Source organism: Melozone crissalis, unplaced genomic scaffold (assembly GCF_028551555.1).
Source record: "Melozone crissalis strain CALT ecotype California unplaced genomic scaffold, PUWL_Pcris_2 ptg000042l_1, whole genome shotgun sequence".
In the NCBI taxonomy this organism is placed as follows: Eukaryota; Metazoa; Chordata; class Aves; order Passeriformes; family Passerellidae; genus Melozone; species Melozone crissalis.
Genome location: NW_026535820.1, coordinates 19532597 through 19554421, shown reverse-complemented (window position 1 = coordinate 19554421; position 21825 = coordinate 19532597). Strand labels below are relative to the sequence as shown.

Genomic DNA, 21825 nt, shown 5'->3' with positions numbered 1-21825 from the left:
TCTGAACAAATAGCTCCGAAGACAAAAGATAATTGCCTAATGATCGCCACTGTGGTAGCAACAAAAATTTAATTATTAATGGTAAGACTTCATCTCCACCATTTTTGCAGACTAATATGCCTTGTGGGATAGGGAATGTGCTTCATTAGGGGCTTCTCTTAAAAAACAAATGCAAACCATATGCACGTTGAGCTCAAGGTCTTTACCTCAGAAATAATTATGTCCATAGCTACACATTGCCTGTTAGCTAAATGTCGTTCAAGGTCTTCCTTGTAATATTAGAAGCATGAGTAATACCAGATTAACCAAGTTCCTGAAAAGTATTTTGAGGGCTATTCTTTAAAGCAAATTAGATTGTGGGACATTGCTTAAGGCAGAGAGAGGACAGGAAACCTTAAGGAACGAAGCAGTCCTCTTGTTATTTACTGCAGGGTTGTCTGTGTATTGTTAGGCACAGGACTTTTGCACGTGAATAAGAGCCACATGTACATGACAAGAGAATAAAAAATTAAATTTGGGGGAAATTAGTTCAAATGGTGCCTCTACATTTGTGATCTCCAAGGTCGAGCATAGCAAGTGCACAGGTCCAAAGTTCCAATAAGACACAGACAGGGATCATAATATTCAGAAATACAGCATTTTATTTGGCAGGAAACAAAATACAGAAGCAAAAGTGTGTGAGCACATGTATTGTGTTAAGCATATGTATTGTGTATTGTCCTTAAATATAGTTGCTGGTAAAAGGGGATTCTGCTGTAAAGAAAGAACCATATCTCTACTCAGTTCTTCAGCAATTTAGCTACTCTGTTTTATCACATAGGAGAGATTTTTGCCCTGACAAGGGGCTCCCTCAGACCTGGGGACCTTAACCAATTGCAGTTTAAAAAAACTTAGAGTGAGCATGAATGATTAAAGACAGAAGGAAAAGAGTGTGAGGGACCAGCATGTGTGTGTGTGAGAGAGAGAGAGAGCTGCTCTTTTTGTAGGAGTTAAGCTGGGAAATGATACCTGTCCTTAGGTATTCTGGTCAGTGAAGCCCAGTGTTGGGTCTGGACCTGCTAGTTTAACCCTTGCAGTATCAGGTGTGACCTTCTGATGGCAGCCACATGAGTCTGTGAAGTGTCACAAAGCTGGCAGCTCTGCCTTGCAGTGTCCCAGTCCCATATGAGATCACTCTACATACAGGGCAACATTGAGTGGTCCTCAGAGGGACAACAATGTGTTATGCATAACAAGCTGCTTCATGTCCTGCCACAGTGACCCCCCCATTCCCAGAAAAGCACCTGCTCATGGCTGGTCAGTGGGGCTAGGGATGTGCTGGAAAAATCACGGTGCGTTCTTACTACACGATATACGTATAGTACACAGTCACATATCTGGATCTATGTCTTTTCAGTTTGTACCTGTCTAGTTCTGTTGACCTTGGTGGATTTATCCAGGTGTATGTCAGGCCAGAATCAAAGCCTCTGCTCTGTCAGTGAAAAGGGAGTCAGAAGCTGGGCTGGTGTGCTAAACACAACACATGATTACTAGGAGAAATGACTTGGCAGGAGTTAAAGCACCAGACATACAGAAAATGTTTGCTTTGAAATTCCAGAGACTTGACTGTCCCTTTGGTTTTTTGGAATGCTTTGATTTAGTCATGTGGGGTGGGAGCTGGCTGTAACCTTGCAAGGGCACTGGGAACAGTACCTCTTGTGCAGCTACAGGAGATGTGAAGGGAATTAACTGTCAGCAAGCTTCAGGGAGACTGCAGATGTATACATGGTTAAGAGAAGTTTGGCTGGCTTGTAAAATTTATTTCCACCACAAGATCAAAAGTGTATAAAATATGTAATCCTTGGGTGTGTAATGTATAACAGGACATAGCAGTGTAAGTGAGGGAAGAGAGAATTCATTGCATGCGAATGGCTGAACAGTTTCACTCTTAATTACTTGGGAGCAGGAAAAAAGAGGGCTCCTGCAGTTTCCGCGATTACAAATTACACATGCCCACAAGGAACTCAGGATTTGGTGCATTTTAATAATCCATTTCATTATTCATTTTCAGAAGTAAACATTCCAAGCCAACTCTGCTTGCTTTTGGGTGCAATTTACAGGAGAACCCTTGCATCAGCAGAAAGAACCACTGATGCAAAGCTCCTTGCTGTACTTGAGCGCTCGCCTGATTTACTCACGGACTCCTCAGTTAAAGGTAGCCTGCGTGCATTTTCTGCTTCTGCTCCTGTCACTAGCTCAACTGTGAGTGTAGATGGTGCTCCCCAAAAAAAATTTCAGTGTGAGAAAAGCTGCAGTGGGACAGGATGCTGTCCCCATGTTGCCAGGGTCTCCTGCTAGACTCCTAACTCATTACGTATCCAGGACCAAAGCCTGCATTCCTGGTGTACACACTGAACATTGTTAATGAGGTTTGCATGAGAGGAGAGAAAAAAAAACACCTGGCTGAAATTTCCTCACAATAGTTTCAGTAATTCAGCCCTCTTCTGTAGCTTTTGTGTATTGTTAATAAGCGGTTCCATTTATTTTACATTGTTACAATGGCATTTTTTTCCTAGGATGATAATAAAAGTAGGATGATGGGGAAGAAACACTGATTGCACACTTTAAAAGTGGATGTTACAAAAGGAAGGAAAAGTTATTACTGCTGTAAAAATGTGCTTCTAGTCCACTTTCTTAGTAACCCAGCTATGGAGAAATATTCTGATTAGGTTTTTTAAAAAGATGTGTTCCCACTGAGAAAGTGGCTGATTCTTTCTGATTTGCCTTAGTCTCTGAGAACAGTCACATGCATAAACCTCACAGACAATCTCTGATGAGCAAATTGGGGGGCACAAGAAACATGCTGAAGAACAGAGAACCAGTACAAGCCAGACTACCCATGAAAGTTAGATTTTGTCTGTATGGGACATCTTATCTGATGTAACTCATTTGATATAATCTAGGAGACTTTTACTGAAGTGAGCTTTGATGGAAAAAATAATAGGTAGGTTATAATCATTGTTGACTTCTTGACTCTAGGCTTGCTAGTGAGGCATCTGCCCATGCTTTTGAATCTCCTTTCACTGAGGTTTGTTTTTTTTACCAGGCATCCTAGGAAGGTGGTTGATGCCCCATCCCTGTCAGCATTTAAGAGGCATTTGGGCAATGCCCTTAATAATTTGCTTTAACTTCTCAGCCCTGAAGTGGTAAGGCAGTTGGACTAGATGATTGTTTTAGCACCTTTCCAACAAAAATATTCTATTCTATTCTATTCTATTCTATTCTATTCTATTCTATTCTATTCTATGCTATTCTGTTCTGTTCTGTTCTGTTCTACTCTTTGGCATTCTGTTTACTTAACATTGCACTTCACTGTAAGGTTAGATTGAACACTTGGGTGAATGAAACCTACTTTTAGAGCACGATTCTTGTGAAGAGCTGCTGAGGGAGCCTGGGGTTGCTTAGCCTGGGGAAAGGGAGGCTCAGGGATGACCTTATTGCTCTCTGCAAGTGCCTGAAAGGAGGTTATAATGAGGCTCATCTCCCAAGTAATAAGGACAAGAGGAGGTGGCCACAAGTTGTGCCAGGGGAGGTTTATACTAGGCATTACAAAAAATTTCTCCCCTTAAAGAGTAGTCAGGCATTGGAATAAGCTGCCCAAGGAAGTGGTGGAATCACCATCCCTGGAAGTGTTCAGAAGACATCTGGATGTGGCATTTGGGTATATGATTTAGTGATGGACTTGGTAGTGTTAGCTTAATTGTTAGAAGTGATGATCTCAGAAGTCTTTTCTAACCTTAACAATTACAATTCTAAGGAAAGCTTTTAAACTGTGTTAGAAAGTGGGATAGGAGTTATAAGAAGCTGATTGTTTTCAAGAATTTGGATTTTAAGGAATGAGATAGAATTTTATTTTAATTGAATATTGACAGTTTCTTTATGGTGAGTTCAGTTGCCCTGGCTGTGTCACTGAGAACACTGCAAGCCCTCTGACAATGATGCTGCAAACAGCATAGTCAAACATGTCTACAGCAGACGGGGAAATTGCATTTCATACATAATTCACAATGTGCTACAGCAATTCCACAAGGTCAACATCTATTGTTAACTTGGAAGACATCATAGAGAAAAGAAACAAGCATTTGTCCTCCTGATCTTAGAAAGAGCTGTCTACAAACTGCTGATTTCCACTGCACGGCACTACACAAACAGCAAAGAGCTCTTCTAGGTATAGACAAGCAGTGCGTCTGAGACAGATAAACTCTGAGGGTAGAATAGTATCTTTTTGTCTCCAGATTTTCATCTCAGAGCTCCACAAAAATGGAGAAAAGAGGCTAAATATAAACAGGGGAAACTTTGTGCAGCAACATGCTGAAGTTGTTTAGCATTGGGATTCCTCTTGCCTAATTGGCCATCCAAAATTAGTCATCTGGGCTTGATGTTCAGTAAAGGGAGGGAGGCTGACATTGCCAAAGGGTAGTTCATCCCCTTCAAATATACCTCTTAAAAGGAGGATGGGATAAGTTACTTGACAGAGTGCCTGTGGTTTCCAGGTATTTGTAGGCATTTATACAGGCTCTCCCAGATTTTTCCTCTTTTTGTTTTCTGGATATATTTGCTAAGTGGAGTGGGCTTTGTATTTGTTTCAGATTTCCTTTTGCAGCAAGGAACTGAAATTATCCAGGCTGAGCTGCTCAGCACAGAGAAGCTAAGTCATAACTGGGATTTTCAGACAGACAGTACTGCAACAGGACATAAACAGCATGTTGGAAAACTTCAGGCATTTTGTTCATACTCTGTGCATCGAATAGGGACTTGGACAGGGACTTTACCCTTCTGGACAAAGAGGGTGACATTTACTGTGTTGTTATAGAAAGCAAAACAGCAGAGGCCAAGAGGCCAGTGATCAAACGATGCAATGAACTCCAAAGCAAAAATATGGTGTCCTGAGATTCTGTAGGAAAGAAGGAATTCGGCTGTAACCACATCAGTTTTGGGAGGGCAGTGAGGCTCAGAAAGAGCATCCTCAAGGCTGCAATGTGAGCCTGGGATGGGGAAGGGGTGGAAAGCTTGGAGCGAGGCCACAGTAGAAAACACAGTGAATGTTTGTCCTGCAGACAGAGAGATGTGGACACCCCGAAGTAAAGGGCTTCTTTTTCCTACAGGAAGCATGTTTTTGTTTGCCTAGATGCTTGTTAGAATGGAAAACTGTCCAGGAACAGTCAGGACAATGTCAGGAGAGCAATGTGTATGTCTGTGTGTGAGCAAGGGAGAAGGGAGTAGTATTTCTGTGAGCAGTGCTCACAGGGCCACACCTAGGCTAACAAAAACTGAAAAAACAGCTATTCTCTCCCTGGATGTAATCTGAAAGCCATCATTAATTAAATAATGCTGTCCTTTTATTTCCAGACTAGCTTAAGCTGTAACAGAGTGTAATCTGTTGAATAATAAATATCCTTGTGTTTCATGGAATGTTGTTTAACTACATAATGATGCATGTCAAGAAGAAATCTGTGGTTCTCCTTGAGCATCTCCAAAGTTGTTTAGATTTACCTTTTTAACAAGGTTTTAATGTAATCACTGCAGAGAAATATCATAAGGCAATGGTGGTCTGCATATGGTCTGGAGACCACAGTAAAATAATAAAATTATAAACAAGAGAGTTAAAACACAAGCAAGAAGAGTGCCAAGCAGGCCACGAATGTGTGGCAGGAATTTCATTGGCAAATACAAGGGATGGCCCACAAAGGCTGCTCACTGATAGAAGTTCCTATGAGTTTTCACTGATTTCTCTGACATTTTGCATCCACCAAAAACCTTTTGTAAGATGTGAACAGCTGGGAAGGGAGTGTGCGTGTCTGTGTGCTTTATCCCATGGGGCAGGGCAAGGATGTGAATGCATTTTAGCAAAACCAGGATCCCATCAGCAGTGGGAGAGTGGAGCTGGTGAGTCACTGAAGCTGACACTTGTGGTGTGTCAGCTTCCACAAAAAACAAGCATGCTGCATGTGATCTGTTACCTATTTATTTGAGTGGACACCAGAGTGGACTCACCTGCCTGTTTCACCTGCAGCTCTGGCAGCGTGAGAGGGCTGTGTTAGGGGCTGTCCCTTAGGCTGGGTTATAGCTGCTTGGTGGCACTGGAACAGGAGTTCCTGGCATACTGGTGATTGAGTGTTTCTGAACATACAGTTCTATTTTTACTTAACAAATAGTCTACAAATACAAATATCCTCAAATGTTGGTCCTTATTTCAAGTTCAAAGCTGTTATGTTTTCATGAATTCCAAAGGGAAATATCTACTCTGTACAAAATACCTTTTTAACCCATAACCGACTAATAAAATATTTATAGTCTTTATATTCTATTCAGTAGTACATCAAAAATTTCATGGATTTCTGTGTTCCTCCTCTCCAAGGCTGTGCACTAAAATGAACACAAAATGGCTACTTTCCATTATGCTGTAGCCTCCTTAGTGACTCATGGATTCCATCTACAACAGAAAACAGGTCTGTATCTGCATTCTGCAAGCAACTTTCCTCTGAGCAGCCAGACAAAACCCCCAGCTCTGCATGCCTTCAAACACTGGGATGTAAAAATCAGGGAGGTCATTTTATTTTCTAAGAGAAACTAACCTGAAAGTAGTTTGTGTTCTTTTTACACTGTGTTACACAGATTATTAGTCTGAAAGGTAAAGAAAATTCTCTTCAAGGAAATGAATCTATTCATACTTGGATGAGCTATTCTTCTGCTTTGGCAACCTGTGGAAATGGTAATCTAATCGTGCCACTGTATTAGTATCCAATGTGCTGAAAACTTGTAATTCATAGCTCAAGGGGAATGTGGAAGATAGTTGAGAATCCAGTAATTATAGGGCTGGTGTCAGACTGAGCAGTGAAATAATGTGCATTATTTTGCTCATAAGCAGAATATTTTTTTAGCCCATAGTGAACAACTGAGCTGCAGGGTTTTTGTTTTTGACAAAAAGCTGTAGGACATCTGGTGCTATTAACTATAATTCCCTCCTCATCCCAGTAACACCTTTATAAAAATAGATGCACATGTACACTTACCTTAAAGCTGAAGCAAACTTTTTCAAGAAAAAACTTTCCTGAGTAGATCTCCATATGCAGTTCTGTGAAGAACTGGCAGGGAACTAAGTTGCATTTGGATCCAAACTGGTTCATACTGGGGACAGTCACCTCTTTAACCTGTGGTGTTTACATAGATTACCTGACAGAAAGGATCACCTAGGCACATCCATCATCATCTAGAAAGGCCTGGGTAACTGGCCAAGCCTTTGAAGCTCTTCTTCTCCCTTCCCATAGCATTTTAGTTTTGAGGTTTCAGCCCTTTTATTACTGCAAGTTCTGTGTGTTTTTAATAGTGTTGAGATTTGAGTCTGCATAGTCAGTGTTACAAGATACTTTGGGACTTAACATAAAAGCTGTGGATAGACCAAATAATCCCTTCCAGTGTCATATGCTGAGGAAGCTATGAATGCTACCCAAAGGAGCATCCCATAAAAAAACCCCAAGTTTGGGAGAAGAGTATGCCTTGAAATTTGTTGCATCATGCAAGATGAGCAGAAAAGCAAAACTCAAAGGCAGAGTTGAAGATGAACTTTGTAGCTTTGTGTGTGCACACATGGGTGGCTGTATTTCTGTGTTCAGGCAGGTACAAGCACACAGGTATTTATTGTCCTCGTGGGCTCCTCTTCCTCGCCCCACACGCGGTGCCTCGCCCACCTGTCACCCTGACACGCATTACACAACGCGGGGTAAGATTTTCCAAACATGCTTCCAAGAAAAATAATGCCATATTGCTTTTATTAGAAAACTGCATGTGCACAGTAACAATTCACCCAGCCTCTGCCTCATCTGGCAAAGTGCAGAAAAGCACTATGCAGTCAGGAACATGTGTTACTGATGCAACTGATGTTAAAATTGTCACGTAGGATGTATTTCACACATGGAAGGCTGTGGAAGGTCATGGGAAGCTCAGTTCTTGACCAAGTGGCACACAGCAGTCTCAGAAATGTGAAATATAGCCTTTTTAACCCATTTTTTCTTTTGACAACATGTCTTTTATAAGGGAGAAGCAAGTAATGTGTGCTCAGCTCTCCCTAGTGAGGCTAATACCATAATCTCGGAGGTCTTATTTTAACTTGTAAAAGTGGAAGTGAGGAAAAGAAGGCTCTGGAACATTTCAGAGCAGCTTATGATACAAACTGTAATGCTAATTTAAATTAGAGTGCTTTCCATCCTGAAGGACTCTTAACATGCTAAGCAATGGAACAGGATCCCTAGGGAAGTGATGGAGTCACCATCCCTGGAAGTGCTCAAAAACCAAGCAGACGTGGCACTTCATGATAGGGTTTTAATGGGTTGTGTTCTGTTGAAGGTTGGACTTGATGATCTTGAAGATCTTCTCCAACCTTCACGATTCTATGATTCTGTGCTTTACAGACCACATGCATTCTGTTGTGCAAACATGGCAAGGTTTGAAATTGTTTCTCTTTTTCCTTTATCATTATAGAGTTGTTCATAAATAGATATTTGTTTTGCCTTATAAGAGTCTAAATTCCACTTGATGTGCTTAAAAATAGACACAAAGTGATTCCACCAGGCATGTATAAAGAGCATCAAGGGTATGCTTTTCCAACTTCATATTTAAAACTTTGATGTAAAGAAAAGTATTTCTATATTTTTTGAATTATGTAAAAGTATTAGGAAATTTTTTAAAAAAGGAAAAAAAATTCCTCGACTGGTGACTTTTTACTTGGCTCTAGAGGATTAAAAAATTGCTCACCAGAAGAAAATAGGGAGAAATAAGAAACAATCTTGTGCTGTTGAGATGACATTTTTCTCTTGATAAGCAGGTCAAATCAGCAGGTTCCCAATCTCAAAGAAAACTGCTGTGGTGGCCTACTTGGCTGTTAATACATAGCACATTCAGCACATGTATGGAAAAGTCAAATGAATGGGATAACAAGAAAAAGATGACTCACCCACAGGACTAAGCACTAAATTCAGGAAAACTGCTAAGTTCCTCTTCATTTTTTGAGTATATTACACTCCTGGTGTATGAGAATTAAACAGCAGTCTTAGACACAAAAAAATGGCATTGTATGTGTAATAAGCTGCTTTGAAATTATTAAAATGTATTTGTTCATGCTTTTTCTAATCATTGTGTTGTGCCCTGAGTCACAGAAACTAGTTCATGCACACACTTTGTTGCTGTTTTCTTCACCAAGTGACTCAGCCAAAGTATCTTGAATATTGCCCTTTTTAGTCTTTAAAAGCTGAAGGGAGTCAGACCTGCTCGACCTTTGACAGACTCCGAAGAAAACAAAGGCTGTGGGAGAAGACTGCTGGCTCAATGTGCTGTACTGCTCTGTAGCAAAGTCTTTCTAACTCTGGAAATTCTCCAAAAGTACTGAGGTTATTCCACAACAGTTCTTCATCTGGAAGCCCTTAATCTCAAATAAAAAATGGGGGTGTAGTGATTCAGTTTAAACCGCTTCCAAAATGCACAATTACTCCAGAGTAATAGCTCTTCTGGAAAGTGTCCAGCTAGCCTCAGCCCATCCTCTCAGCTGGGTGCAGTGCAGCCCTGGATGATGCTGCTGTGACCTACAGCTAGGCACACTCTGTGTATCCTCTTACATCTCCTGTGATAAAAAGTAAATTATATTAATATTGTTAGTAACAAGAGCTGACTGATTTACTCACTGGAACTGATTTTAATCTTGAATTTTATTTTTTTTTCCAGTTCACAAATTGTTTGTAAACAGTCATCAGTATAACACATGTATTTGTTTTTCATTTGTTAACAGGCAGTTTAGGAAAAGCAGACCCTGGCCTGTGGATTATTCATCATCTGTCCATTTTAATTATTTGCTTTTTGTGCTCAGTGATTGGCATTTGACAGTGATGCTGCTCAGGCTCTGTAATTTGATGAGAATAACAAATAATGAGTAACCACATGCTAACCAGGCAGATAAAGGTGCTGGTGTTAAGACAGACATTCTTCAAACATCCATGCAAACAGAAATTGAGGTCATAGAAAGGTTTTCAAGCAAAGCAGAGATGAACGAAGCAGCCTGAGTTGAACCAGGCTGAGTTGCTCTGTTTAGCATCCTTGGTTTTGACCAACATTCGCAGCTATTTGTATAAGTCTGTTTATTTATTAATTTACTTATTTGTTTTTTTTTTAATGGAACAATTTGTACAAGAGGATCCAGATTTGATTTCTTCCCCTTTCTTTCACATCCTGTAAGCCTGTGCTAACATCCACAGTCAGAGATTTGGGTTTACCCAGTAAAGTCTCAGAAATGGATTTCCAATCCTAAATAAACACCAAGTCTATATGGGTAATATGGGGGTGTGATAAAAGGGTCTTATTAGAGGGATGACTAAGAAGAGGAAGTTTCAGGCTGCGGCAGGAAACTGTAAGGAGAAAACTCAAAAATTGGAGCCTTAGTTATAAATTTGATCTTTCTTGCATTTCATGCACACACAGGTCTGGAGTGTTAGCCATGAGCATGTGAAATTGTATGGATTTGTAGGATTCACTTTGTTGGCATGGCAAAGATTTTTCTATTGGCCTTGTGATCTACAGAAGGCGTTTATGTAGTCTAAAGATTCAAAAGGTCTAAATAATTTGAAGCGTCAAAATTTGTTTGGGCTTGTTTGCTTTCTCTTCTTGTGTCTCAAATAGGTGTCCTGGGTTCATCTTTTGACTTAGCCAGCCCAGAATGTCTGGGTTTAACTTTTAGCTAAGTCACTACAAAATGCATTATTCACTTTTTTAAGTAAAGGTGAGAAACACGAAAATTATTTTGCTGTCTAGGGGTTAGAGAAAAGGGAGGTGCTGATGATGAGCACTAATTCCAAAATCTCTTGCTAAAGTAAACTGTAAGTGGAAAATAAAAGGAGCAGTTTGAGAAAGAGTTTATTCTTGTGGTTCTATACTGTGACAATGCTTCTTGTCCTTGTAGAAACTATGTAAAATAAACCTATTATTTTTGCCACTGGGGTGATATGGCACAAATTCAAGGTTTCAGGATCATGATGACAAGTTTTAAATTTTCTGCTCCTACTGAGTGATTTTTTTAAAATAAAAAACAAATAAACAAAAAATAAGGAATATAAGCTGTTAGACCATTATCAGGCATGCAGCTAGTGTCTCCAAGCAAGATGTGGGGGTTTGTGTCTGACATCTCCTTCAAACTGTGGATCTGAATTACAGGCATTTTTTTTAACAAATTGAGAAATACGTGGAAAGAAATTGCAATGCTTTTCACTCAAACCTTGCTTAAAAGTCACACAAGACTGGTCTGTCCTCTTTCATGCATGCCAGAGTTACATGAATCTTTCTATATCTAAATCTCTTCTGGGTGCTAATTCAGGACTACAAACAATAAGTGATTTTTGTGCTCAGATTTACTGAAATGCTCTTATCTCTACACTATAATGACTGTAAATGAGATGTCAGTATTTTTTGTGCTCAGGGCACTTGGGCTGATCGTTAGGAATTTTTCACATTAAGAGTATTTTCAGCTGACTTGTTGCATTATTAAGTAGGACCCTTGTCATAAAAACAAGCAAATAACTGAAAGGATGAGGTCATTCATGGTGACCTCAGGCCTGTCACTAAGCAAGGATGTAACTTGTTCATTAGAATGCAATGAGATGACAGAAATCAGGGTTTGGTGTAGATTTTAATTCCTCTCAACACCAAATGTGTATTTCAAATGTATTTTTCATATGCATTGTTCACCAAACAATTCAATTTTTTCAAGTCAATTCAAGAAAAGTGCTGACATTCTCAAGTCTGTTTTACTATTTTACCTGAAATTAGGCCAAAGATAAGCATAATTTCTTGTGTAAACACTCTGTCTACATTTCCTCCTTATTTGAGATGGGATTGGATTTTCCCTCACAGTGCTAGAGGATCTGCCCTGACAGGTGACTTTCCACAGGTCATCTGATAACCCTGTCAGCAGAACTTTTGAGCTGGGGCATAATTCTCTCTCTCAGGTGACAAGTCACTGTTCAGCCTAGAGCAAAGATTTGGCTGTAATTTTCCTTTTTTCCTCCCTTCTTCCTACAGCGAGCACCTCTTGCTTTTGGTTTTGGTTTGGATTTTTTAGGAAATACATGAGCATAATTTGCTTGTTTTAGACATTCCTGCTTGGATTGGATCACCCTAAAAGTGATAAGCGTGCTGAAAAATGCAGTACTGGCTGCTTAAAAACAAGTCAGTACTTCCCTGTCTGAACAGATGTTCTTGCTCAATAGGCACGTGATACTTTTCTTCCTGAAACCTGGTTTTCTACAGTTATGTTTATAAGGATTTTATCTATGAGAATAGCATGGTGTGCTGTTATACTTGCATAGGTTTTTCAACCCTGTAGTGTTGCACTGAAATTCACAGTAAAATAGTTGAAATCAGTTCTTGTGGTGCTTCACAGCACTTCATAGTAATTAAAAAGTTGTTCGTATTGTTTTTATCATTCACATTCTTCTCTTAGTTGACATTGGCTTCTATTTTCTGGTCTTTGGCACTTGTGGAGTTTCTTCCCAACATCCATCTGATTAAATACAGCAGCCCTTCATCATCACTGTCATTTGAATAACTTTTAACTCTTAGACAAACTATTTAATAAAAACTTATACATCAAGTAGCATAAAACAAGATCTTCAAAACTCAAATGTTGACTTTTGAGACAATGTCAAGGAAGTAACTCCTTGGTGGCACCAAGTACTGAGAAAAAAAACAACATATAGTTTGTTTTTAAGAGTTTAAAGATATTTGAGTTAATTGCTAGATCAGGGGACAAAGTGCTTTCTGCTCTGAGGAATCACAACCTATACTCAGCAGCATCATAAAGTAGTTTGATTAATAAAGTAGGTGTATTGTACCAAAAATAGTAAATCCCACCTCATATAGTCTGTATTAAATGCATTTAATTAGTCTATATCAGAGCAATGACTTTCTTATTTCTTAAAATCTTCTGAACAGCCTTAGGGTTGAATAGCATGTAAAACTGGTGTACCTACATTTCTGTATTTGCTGTATATACCAGTCCCCTAATCACTGGATGAATATAACTGTCCTATACGTGTATGTATGTGTATTATTTTTGTACATATATACATAAATATATATATACACACACACAGACAGAGCTGTCTCATAGCACAGAACTTTCCCATTGTGGGTCAGCTTTGAAAATTTCATTAATGACAATACATTAGAACAATGCATGTTCATTGTGTTCTCTGGTTTAGTGCAGTTTTAAAATATCCCAGATATAAAAGTAAGCAAACCATGCAGGCACAAATGAACTCAAATACAGCAACCCTGAAAACTGATTATGGTGCAGAAAATTAAATTTCACAAATTCTTACTAGGTTAAATGATACTTATACAGTTTTTACTGGATTCAAATGGATATAACTGATAACAATGTACAGCTTGTTTGCATGCCATGGCATAAAAGGAAATAACTTTAAAATCATTGAACTGGTGCAGTTAATTGCAATAAATTATTTGAAAGAATCACTCTTATTCCCTTCATTTTCATTTAAGTTTTAAAAAAGACATTAACAGTTATATTCACTTCTAACTATGTCCACATCTGGGGTGGGTTTGCAGCAATTTAAACTAATTAATTTCTAAGCCAATTTAGATGCATCACTAATCAAATTCTGTGAGACCAGCTTGATACCAATGTGTGCAATAATACAGAATTCTGCTTACCCTACCTTAAGTTTATTAAGTATTCAGAAAACCACTGGGAATAAAAACCAGTAGAAACTTGTTTTCTTGCTAACATCAGCAGCAAACAAAGAAAGTATGTTTCCAGACTGAGGAAGAGGGAACAACTTTTACAGACATTTTTTCTTATACAGAAATCACACTTTGAAATGTCAATATCCCAGCCAAGTGTTGCCTTTTGAAAGTTAGCTGCAGTGAAGAGCTTAAAAGAAAATCCTTGCCATAATGTTGAAAAGAGTGATGCAACATTAATACCTAGCTAACTTAAATGCTACATGATCAGATTACTCAGAGATAACTGGCTTGCTTAAGTCCCCTCCAGGCTCACAGGTTGGTTTCTGGGATTCAGGGATTCAGAAGGGGAGGATCCTAATTATTCTTTAGTCCAACCTCCTGTGACAAGAGCTGTACAATTTCAACTTGCAGTTTCTCAATCAAATTTGTGACGAGCTCCTCCTAAAATGACTGACTGGAAAACTTGCTTTACCATCAGTCTGCCACCATGAAAGGATGAGACATTGGCAGCAGAGACTCAGGAAGGACAAAATGCAGTTCTTCTTAACAAACTGTGAAGGAAGGCACATCACATAGTACTTGCTTCAGTAAAGATCAGGAGATTGTTACCTATATGGGGGCTTGTTTCTGCCCACAAATCTGCCTTGTTGTATCTCCAGGTTTGATAGGGTTTAAGCCTCCTGGATGCTCAGATATTAACTATTCCTTCTGTAACTGAAGGGATAGCATATAAATAAGAGTGTATTAATATGGCCAGCAGCAGTGGTTACTACTCTTACATGGTCATTTCAAGAAATAGTACCTACAGTGACAGGCCCAAACACAGTGGGACATGTGGGCTCCACTATGGCACACTGACTTCTGGCATGTTGAAAGAGCTACTGATACAGTCTGGAAATTAGGTTTTGTATCCATAGTTTGGGTGAGAATCCAAAGCCAATTTAGAAATGCAATCAATTCACAGGTTTTTGAGTTATGAGCACCAGGAACTTGCAAGGTGCACTTGTAGACAAAGTCTTTACATTCTACCATTACTCAGTAGGCAAAAGAATAAGTGGTGAATTCTTCAGAGTATGCTCAATTTGAAAACTTCTAAATATATCTTCCAACTATGGTGACTCGATACTTACAGACTGTTCAAACCCCTGTGTTTCTGAAAATCTTGGGTTTGGTTCCTGTACTGTGTTTTTACATAAAGATCTGTTTACATAGATGTGTCTGTATTTGGTTAGCACCACACATTTTTTTAAAAAAATGCACATTTTATTAACATTATTGCCAAGGGGAAAATATGCAAATTCTGGAACTCGAGAGTGTTGCAGTAACACATAACAAAGTATTATATCAAAGTGCCAGTGAAAGTGCTTACTGGAAAATATATAGGAAAAGAATCTGATTTCATTAAGCTGAATATTATTACATTTATTTATTGTCATACATTCTTGATCTAAGTGGGACAAACTACTATATTTCACAAGGTTTTCTTTGTTTTCCATAAATTCCTTGTACAAAATTAAAGTACTGATATTCAGAAAGGTTATTAATTTCTTACCATGATGATTTTGTGACATATAACTTCTGAAACATAAAATACTCTTAAATTTTTATCTAAAATTATAAGGTTTTGTGTTTTCCATTACTGCTTCAATATGGGGGAAATAAAGTTTTGGCCAAGTGCAGAAAGCATTTGAATGGTTTGCTAGTCTTAGTTTAAGCAACAGATCAAGTAGTGTTTCCCCAATTTTGTCAGAAAAAGGTGCTGTACCTGTGAAAAGATGGTAAATAATCCACACGCTGACTAAAAAAGACCACTCTGCTGTACTGTTTTTCTTTTTTCTTTTCCTTCATCATGTTTCATTGCATGTAGAGGTTGATATTCTGTATCAGAGACCTTCTACCATGACTGTACTACTGAAGCATTTGAATCTTCAAATCTATAGGAGAGAGAGTCTCCTGAACTGACTCCCATCCTTATTCTTGAAGTTCTTGGTGGTGTTTTTCCAGACACTTTGTTTTTAGCCAAAGGTTATGGACAAGGACAAAACTGTTTCTCTTCTGATTTCTCTCAGCCTGACTGAATTCAGCAGGTATATATGATACCTGTGTACATATATCTATAAATAGAGCCAAATGCTAATTGCTTGACACCAGTAAAGTTCACAAGTTTTGGGGGTTAAATATTATAAGCCATCAGTGATCCACTTTGGGTAATAACTTTCAGTTAATATGAAATCTTTTTTCCAGATATTCAGTTGTTTATAGACTCTTGACTTTTGGGCCACAAGAGTTGAATTGCTTGTGTTGTTAATGTACTGGTCATTGTTAGAGAGAGAGAAGTTCAGCAGCAGCTGAACTTCAAGTGAAGTACAAGGAGTAAAGTAGATCTCCTAGGAAGCCTACATGCCCTGGATTTTGTCTGTGCATCCATAATTTGTGATAATATCCTAGTGACAAACTGCATTTAGCAGACACCTTTGGCTGCCTCACCTGTTCTCTGCACAATAATTCAGCTTCCCTGGGATAGCAATTAAGTTTCTGACTGGCATCAGCAGCTTCCAGCAGAAGAAATTAAAAGGAGAAAAAAATCTGCTGGAGAAATATTCACCTGTCATCCACTGGGTATGCACATGCAGATTTTCCAACTCAATTCATTTGAAATGCAGGATGAGCCATATTTAGCCTCACCTTCAGGAGATCCTTCACTGTATCCAGCTGGGAAGCTGGAGGCACACTACTTGCAAACAAAAATGTCCAAACTTATGAAAAGGTCACCAGCAACGGCTTTAAACCTCCTCCGAGTACATGGGATATTAAGTCTGGGGTGCTATTGTGTGCCATAAAAATACTTTAAATGTTTTGTATAAATTTCTGTGGGATTTTAGTTTTTTTAGTTTTGCCTGTTTCCTAAGCCAGCGAAGCTCAGGCTTTCATCAAATACGGTATCAGCTTGGTGGTGAGGGAGGTCTGGAAAAAGCATGGCCTTGGCAGAATTCCTGATGGTGTGGTATCTAGACTTCAGTAGTTCTCATTTGGGATAATGACATCCATAACTCACTGTGGTATTATTCCCTGGGGCAGTTTAAAACTTCTTGTAAAAATCTTTGCTTCAGTTTTGTAATAGTAAATCTCCACATCCTGAGAAACCATCTGCTTATTTTTTTATTAAGATAATGCATGCTCCCTTTTCATACCGATTTTTTGCATGTAAAGATAACAATACAGGATCTGAAACCCTACTTGCAAGCATTCCCCCCAAATCTCAAAAATATAAGGAAATGTGTGTATGGTTTGAGTCCAACAAGCCAAATCAAGCACTGCCCCTCTAAACCCAAAGGCTGCAGTACTGAAGCTCGGGTCTGCTGAGATCTGCCTATATCTGTGTTTTGTGTGGGGCAGTTGTGTGAGGTACAAGGGCACCACTGTTAACACACCCATTCAACAGACGGTAAATCAGAAGACTGATGTCCATCTGTGCAGCCTGGAAGAACTCCTGCTTTTTATCCTCATACTTAGTTGAGTGCAAGTTAGAACCATTGACTCAGAATGGTTTGGTTTGAAAGTGACCTTAAAGATCATCTCGTTCCAATCCCTGTGCCATGGGCAGGGACACCACCCACTAGGCCAGGTAAATGAGGGTCCCATCCAGCCCAGCCTTGAGCACTTCCAGGGGTGGCTCATCCGTACATTCTCTGGGCAACCTCCAGTGCCTCACCACCCTCGGAGTCAATTCTGCTTAGCATCTGATTTAACCCTGCCCTCTTTCAATTTAAAACCACTGCCCTTTTCCTGTCACTATCTGCTCATACAAAAAATCCTTTTCCCTCCTTCTTAAGATACTGGAAGGCCTCTCCAGGCTAAACATCCCCAGCTCTCTGAGCCTGCCTTCACAGGAGAGGTGCTTCAACCAATTATCATCTCCATGGCCCTCCCCTGGACCCACTCCAACAGGTCCACATCTTTCTTGTGCTGAGAAAGTTGTGTCATTTGTTGCTCCTTTCAAACTGTGGGGTTTGTGCTTTTTCTCAGAAGAAACACTATTATTTTACTTGAATTTGTGCATTCATTTATTGTTGTGAATCAAGTTTATATAGGAATACCAAGTTAGAAAGATATTACTGATGTGTCTCATCACCTGAACTGTTCAAAGCACTGCATGAATTTGATCCCTTCACAAATACTAATCTGTGTTGGGGTTCTCCTGAGCACCCATTCACTCAGCTAAAAATTTGTGTTTGCATGCTGATGTTTATTCCTGAGGGCTCATCTCCCCTAGTGAGCATGTTTAAACAACTGAAGTACAATGAAACATTCAAATTCAAGCCCTTATTATTATGCAATCTGGGATTATTTTTTTTATCATTAGACTTCCTTCTGAACTGGGTGGTTGACACTCCCTGTTCCAAATTCCTGTCTCATGAGCTAGTTGTTTGGAGATACTGGCTAGGAAGACAAAAACCATGGCTTCTTCTTTTTTCTTTTTTTTTAATCTGGAGAAAGTGGTTTTTTTCACTAGGTATTTGGGATTAAACTGTAACCTGAAGGCAATACACAGAAATAGGGTAAAGATCAAAAGGAAAAGGAGAGCATAACTTGGAGGACTGATGCACTGGAAACAGTGAGCCTGATTCAAAGTGGTCTGGCTGTCTGAGGATTCTTGTGCATGACTTAACTAGTTTCTGGATTAAACCTTGCATATGCCCTAGGACAGGAATGTGTACCTGCTTCAGTTGCATGTGCTCTCTGGAAAAACCGTGGAAACTAGTCTATGTTGTGTCAAACTGAGGTTCTTTTACTATTCAGAACAAGAGATTTCTGATTAACTCCATATCTAAACAATTTTAATGATTCACGAGACTACTTTGACTTGACTCTCCAGTCTGATCAGTTTCCGTACAGAACTTCACTCCTTGATCTGTGTCCAAGAACATATTTATCAGGGAATTTATACGGCTCTTTAAATTCACTTCCTTGTATGAATTAAACAAGCTTTCATACTTTGCAAGTTCCCTGTGTGTGAAGTGAGGATTTCTCCAAATTTTTCACGTGTCCTGTGGTCCTGTCGTGCTCTCCCTCGGGGTCCTCCTGCCGCAGGAGAGCTGGAGAGATGAGTGCAGGGGAACAGGCCTGCTCTCCCTGCACCAACTGAATGCTCAGGCTCTCCCGGCTGCACAAGGCCAGCGCCAGCCTTCTGACCATTTTTTGGGGGAGGACTCGTTTTGTTTTTTGGGCAGCTTAGCATTCAAAATACCGTGGCCACTTGAAGAGCCGCAGATGCTTCGGGTTGTCCTGACACAGGTTGCCTGGTACTTGAGCGAGCACGAAGAAGAGCTGCTGCCTCGAAAGGCTTCCATTGCAGTGCCTCAGCAGCTTGGAGGGCCCGGTGATCCCCAAGGCTTCCATTGCCGTGCCTCAGCGGCTCAGAGGACTCGGTGAGCTCCAAGGCTTTCATTGCAGTGCCCCAGCAGCTCAGATGGCCCAGCCATCCCCAAGGCTTCCATTTCAGTGCCTCAGCAGCTCGGAGGGCCCGGCCATCCCCAAGGCTGTCATTGCCGTGCCCCAGCAGCTCGGATGGCCCGGCCAGCCCCAGGGCTTTCCTTGCTGTGCCTCAGCGGCTCAGCCAGCTCCGGCATTGGGCGCAGCTGCCTCCGACAGCGGCGGCCCCAGCATTGTTTTTGTGCCGTTTCTGCAGAGGAGAGGCAGGAGCTTACATCATTTTCAGTAATGAAGTGCCTGGGGTTCTTTTATGACTTGCACACTCTGCTTCTCTGGAGCTGTACAGTATGTGCTGCGTGACTCCAGGAAACCGAGGATTTGTTTTGACTTGCTAAAAGAACGTTTTGCTATTTCTCTTTACAATTTCACCATGTGACTTGTCAGTCCTCTCCCCCTCTTAAGAATAACTTCAGATTTAATTAGCTGAGTGCAAACATCTTTCATGGCGGTGTGGATTATACTCCTCATTGAGTACATTTACCAACAGAATGAAAGAAAACTTAATCAGGCAATTCTGTATTTGTACTGCTGTGTCCGGAGAACATGGTAGCTGTCAATAGACAGCTGCTATTGACTTTCTTTCTAGTGCAGGATGCCCAGTGATGGGAGGACCTGTCTTGTTAAGGCTTGCTCTTTGGTTCTGATGCTCTCTCTCCTACCTAAGACGCCTTTTCAAGTGTGCTTCATTATCATTTCCCTCTCTGCTGTGTAAAAAAATGATACTTATGTGCCATACTGGGGTGTACTGAAGGTGCTGGCATGTCCCCAGAAGTTCCCCAGTACCCTTCCAGCATATTTTAAACGGTACAATTTATACTTTGCTGAATTGCAAAGTGGCGTTGCTCATGAACCTCCATTTGACAAGTTTGGCAGCAACTTCCCAAAGTGTTACCTGGATATATGCATATGTGTGTGTGCTTTGAATTCCTCTGTGCTGAATTTCAGTTTGCATTTCCACAACTCAGAGAACATTCTCCTAACAATGAACCACCGGGAATATTTCTGGGGTATCCCGACTCCACAATTCTCCATGAGTCCTGGATTACATGACTGTGCAGCAGCAACAGCAGCTGGTTTACCTGCATTTGCTGTCACAACAGATGCTTTGTGACAGAACCAAAGCCAGTGACAAACAGCAAAACATTTATAATCCCCTTTGTAAAACTGTCATCCTTTCTGTTAGTTCCAGGTATTGACCTTGTCATGAGCACTTTATAAAACACCTTTAACTCTATTAACTATTCACTTCCCCAGAGTTAAAATTTGACAAGTCCATTTTTAGACATCTCTTCTCTCAGAGATGCCATGGTTTCAGTTTGATTCTTCAGAAGTGAATCATAGTTTCAAAACCCTCACTGCCTGAAACACTTTTTTTCCATTAGTATTCAACATGTTTAACATGGGTTCAGACATGTTATCAGAAACTTTTCTAGAGTCTTTAAAAAAATCCTGTGTGATTTCATGCCCTGGAAACACCTTTCACACTGTAACTATTCCTACAGCTATGGGGAGATATGAGGCATATGGATGTGAGCTAGTCAAATTAATACCATAATGGCTTCTGGCTCGACAAGCAGGTACAGTGCAAACAGAGAGCAGAACAGCTGTAGCAGAGTTACCTTTTATGTGGGTGGCATAGACGTCTGCCAGTTAAAATGATCTGATGAATCATTTCTTGCCATATGATTACTGTTAATAAGAATTTATGTTAACAAGTCTGTGTCTGAACTTTGCACAGGTTCATGCCTGCATTTTATTTTGTTAAAAAATAGAGAATATCATGGTTGTTTTTTGTTCTTAATGGGCTTTCTTTCCTCCCTTGAAAGCATTCCAGGACTTCAGTAATGCAGAGCTGCCAACTAACCCTTAAAGCAAGATGTTTTAATCTCCATATAGTTCTTTCTGTATGTAGTTCTGTATATATAGAACAGTAGTTTAACCTGGGAACCTCAAGCTGAGCTTATAACTTCACATAGCAGCACTTACAAAGAGAGTGTGGCCTTCAAAATATGAACTTTAATAAAAGTCTTTGTTATTGCATACATTTATACTTACACTTTACTGACAGGTTTTAGCCATTGACTACATTAAACTAACTCCCTGTGTGTAAAATCAAGCAAATTTTTTTCCAGAACTGTTGTTATATTTATGGTGAGAAATTAGGCATGGCAAAATGTTCTTTTAAATATGTCCTCAATAACTTACAAAGCATTTCAAAGTATTTGAGAAGTCTGTGCAACAAGTGAGGCATTTTATAGAAAGAAATAAACAAATCCAAGCACAGTAAGTGTTAACAAACTTTGATAAACAATAATTTGAGAATCTCTCTCTCATCAGAAAAATGTGCCTTGAAATTCTGCATATAGTAGGACAGGGTAGAGAGGTAGAAAACATTTGCAATAAAACTGCTTGAAGTACAGTTTAGCTGGGATAAGTGGATGGAGACTTAGCATTCTTGTGAATCTTGTTTGGGAGCCATAAGCAGAGCAAACATTTTGGTGGAAGGTCTTATTCCCATGAGACTTAGAACAGTTGGTAGAAAATATATTG

At 39.8% G+C, this 21825-nt stretch overlaps 1 protein-coding gene across 8 annotated transcripts in view; it reads left to right on the top strand.

Annotated features, from left to right (window-relative positions):
* Nucleotides 1-21825, top strand: part of DLGAP1 (DLG associated protein 1) — a 400895-nt gene that overhangs the window by 350124 nt on the left and 28946 nt on the right. The gene's annotated exons all lie outside the window — the stretch shown is intronic.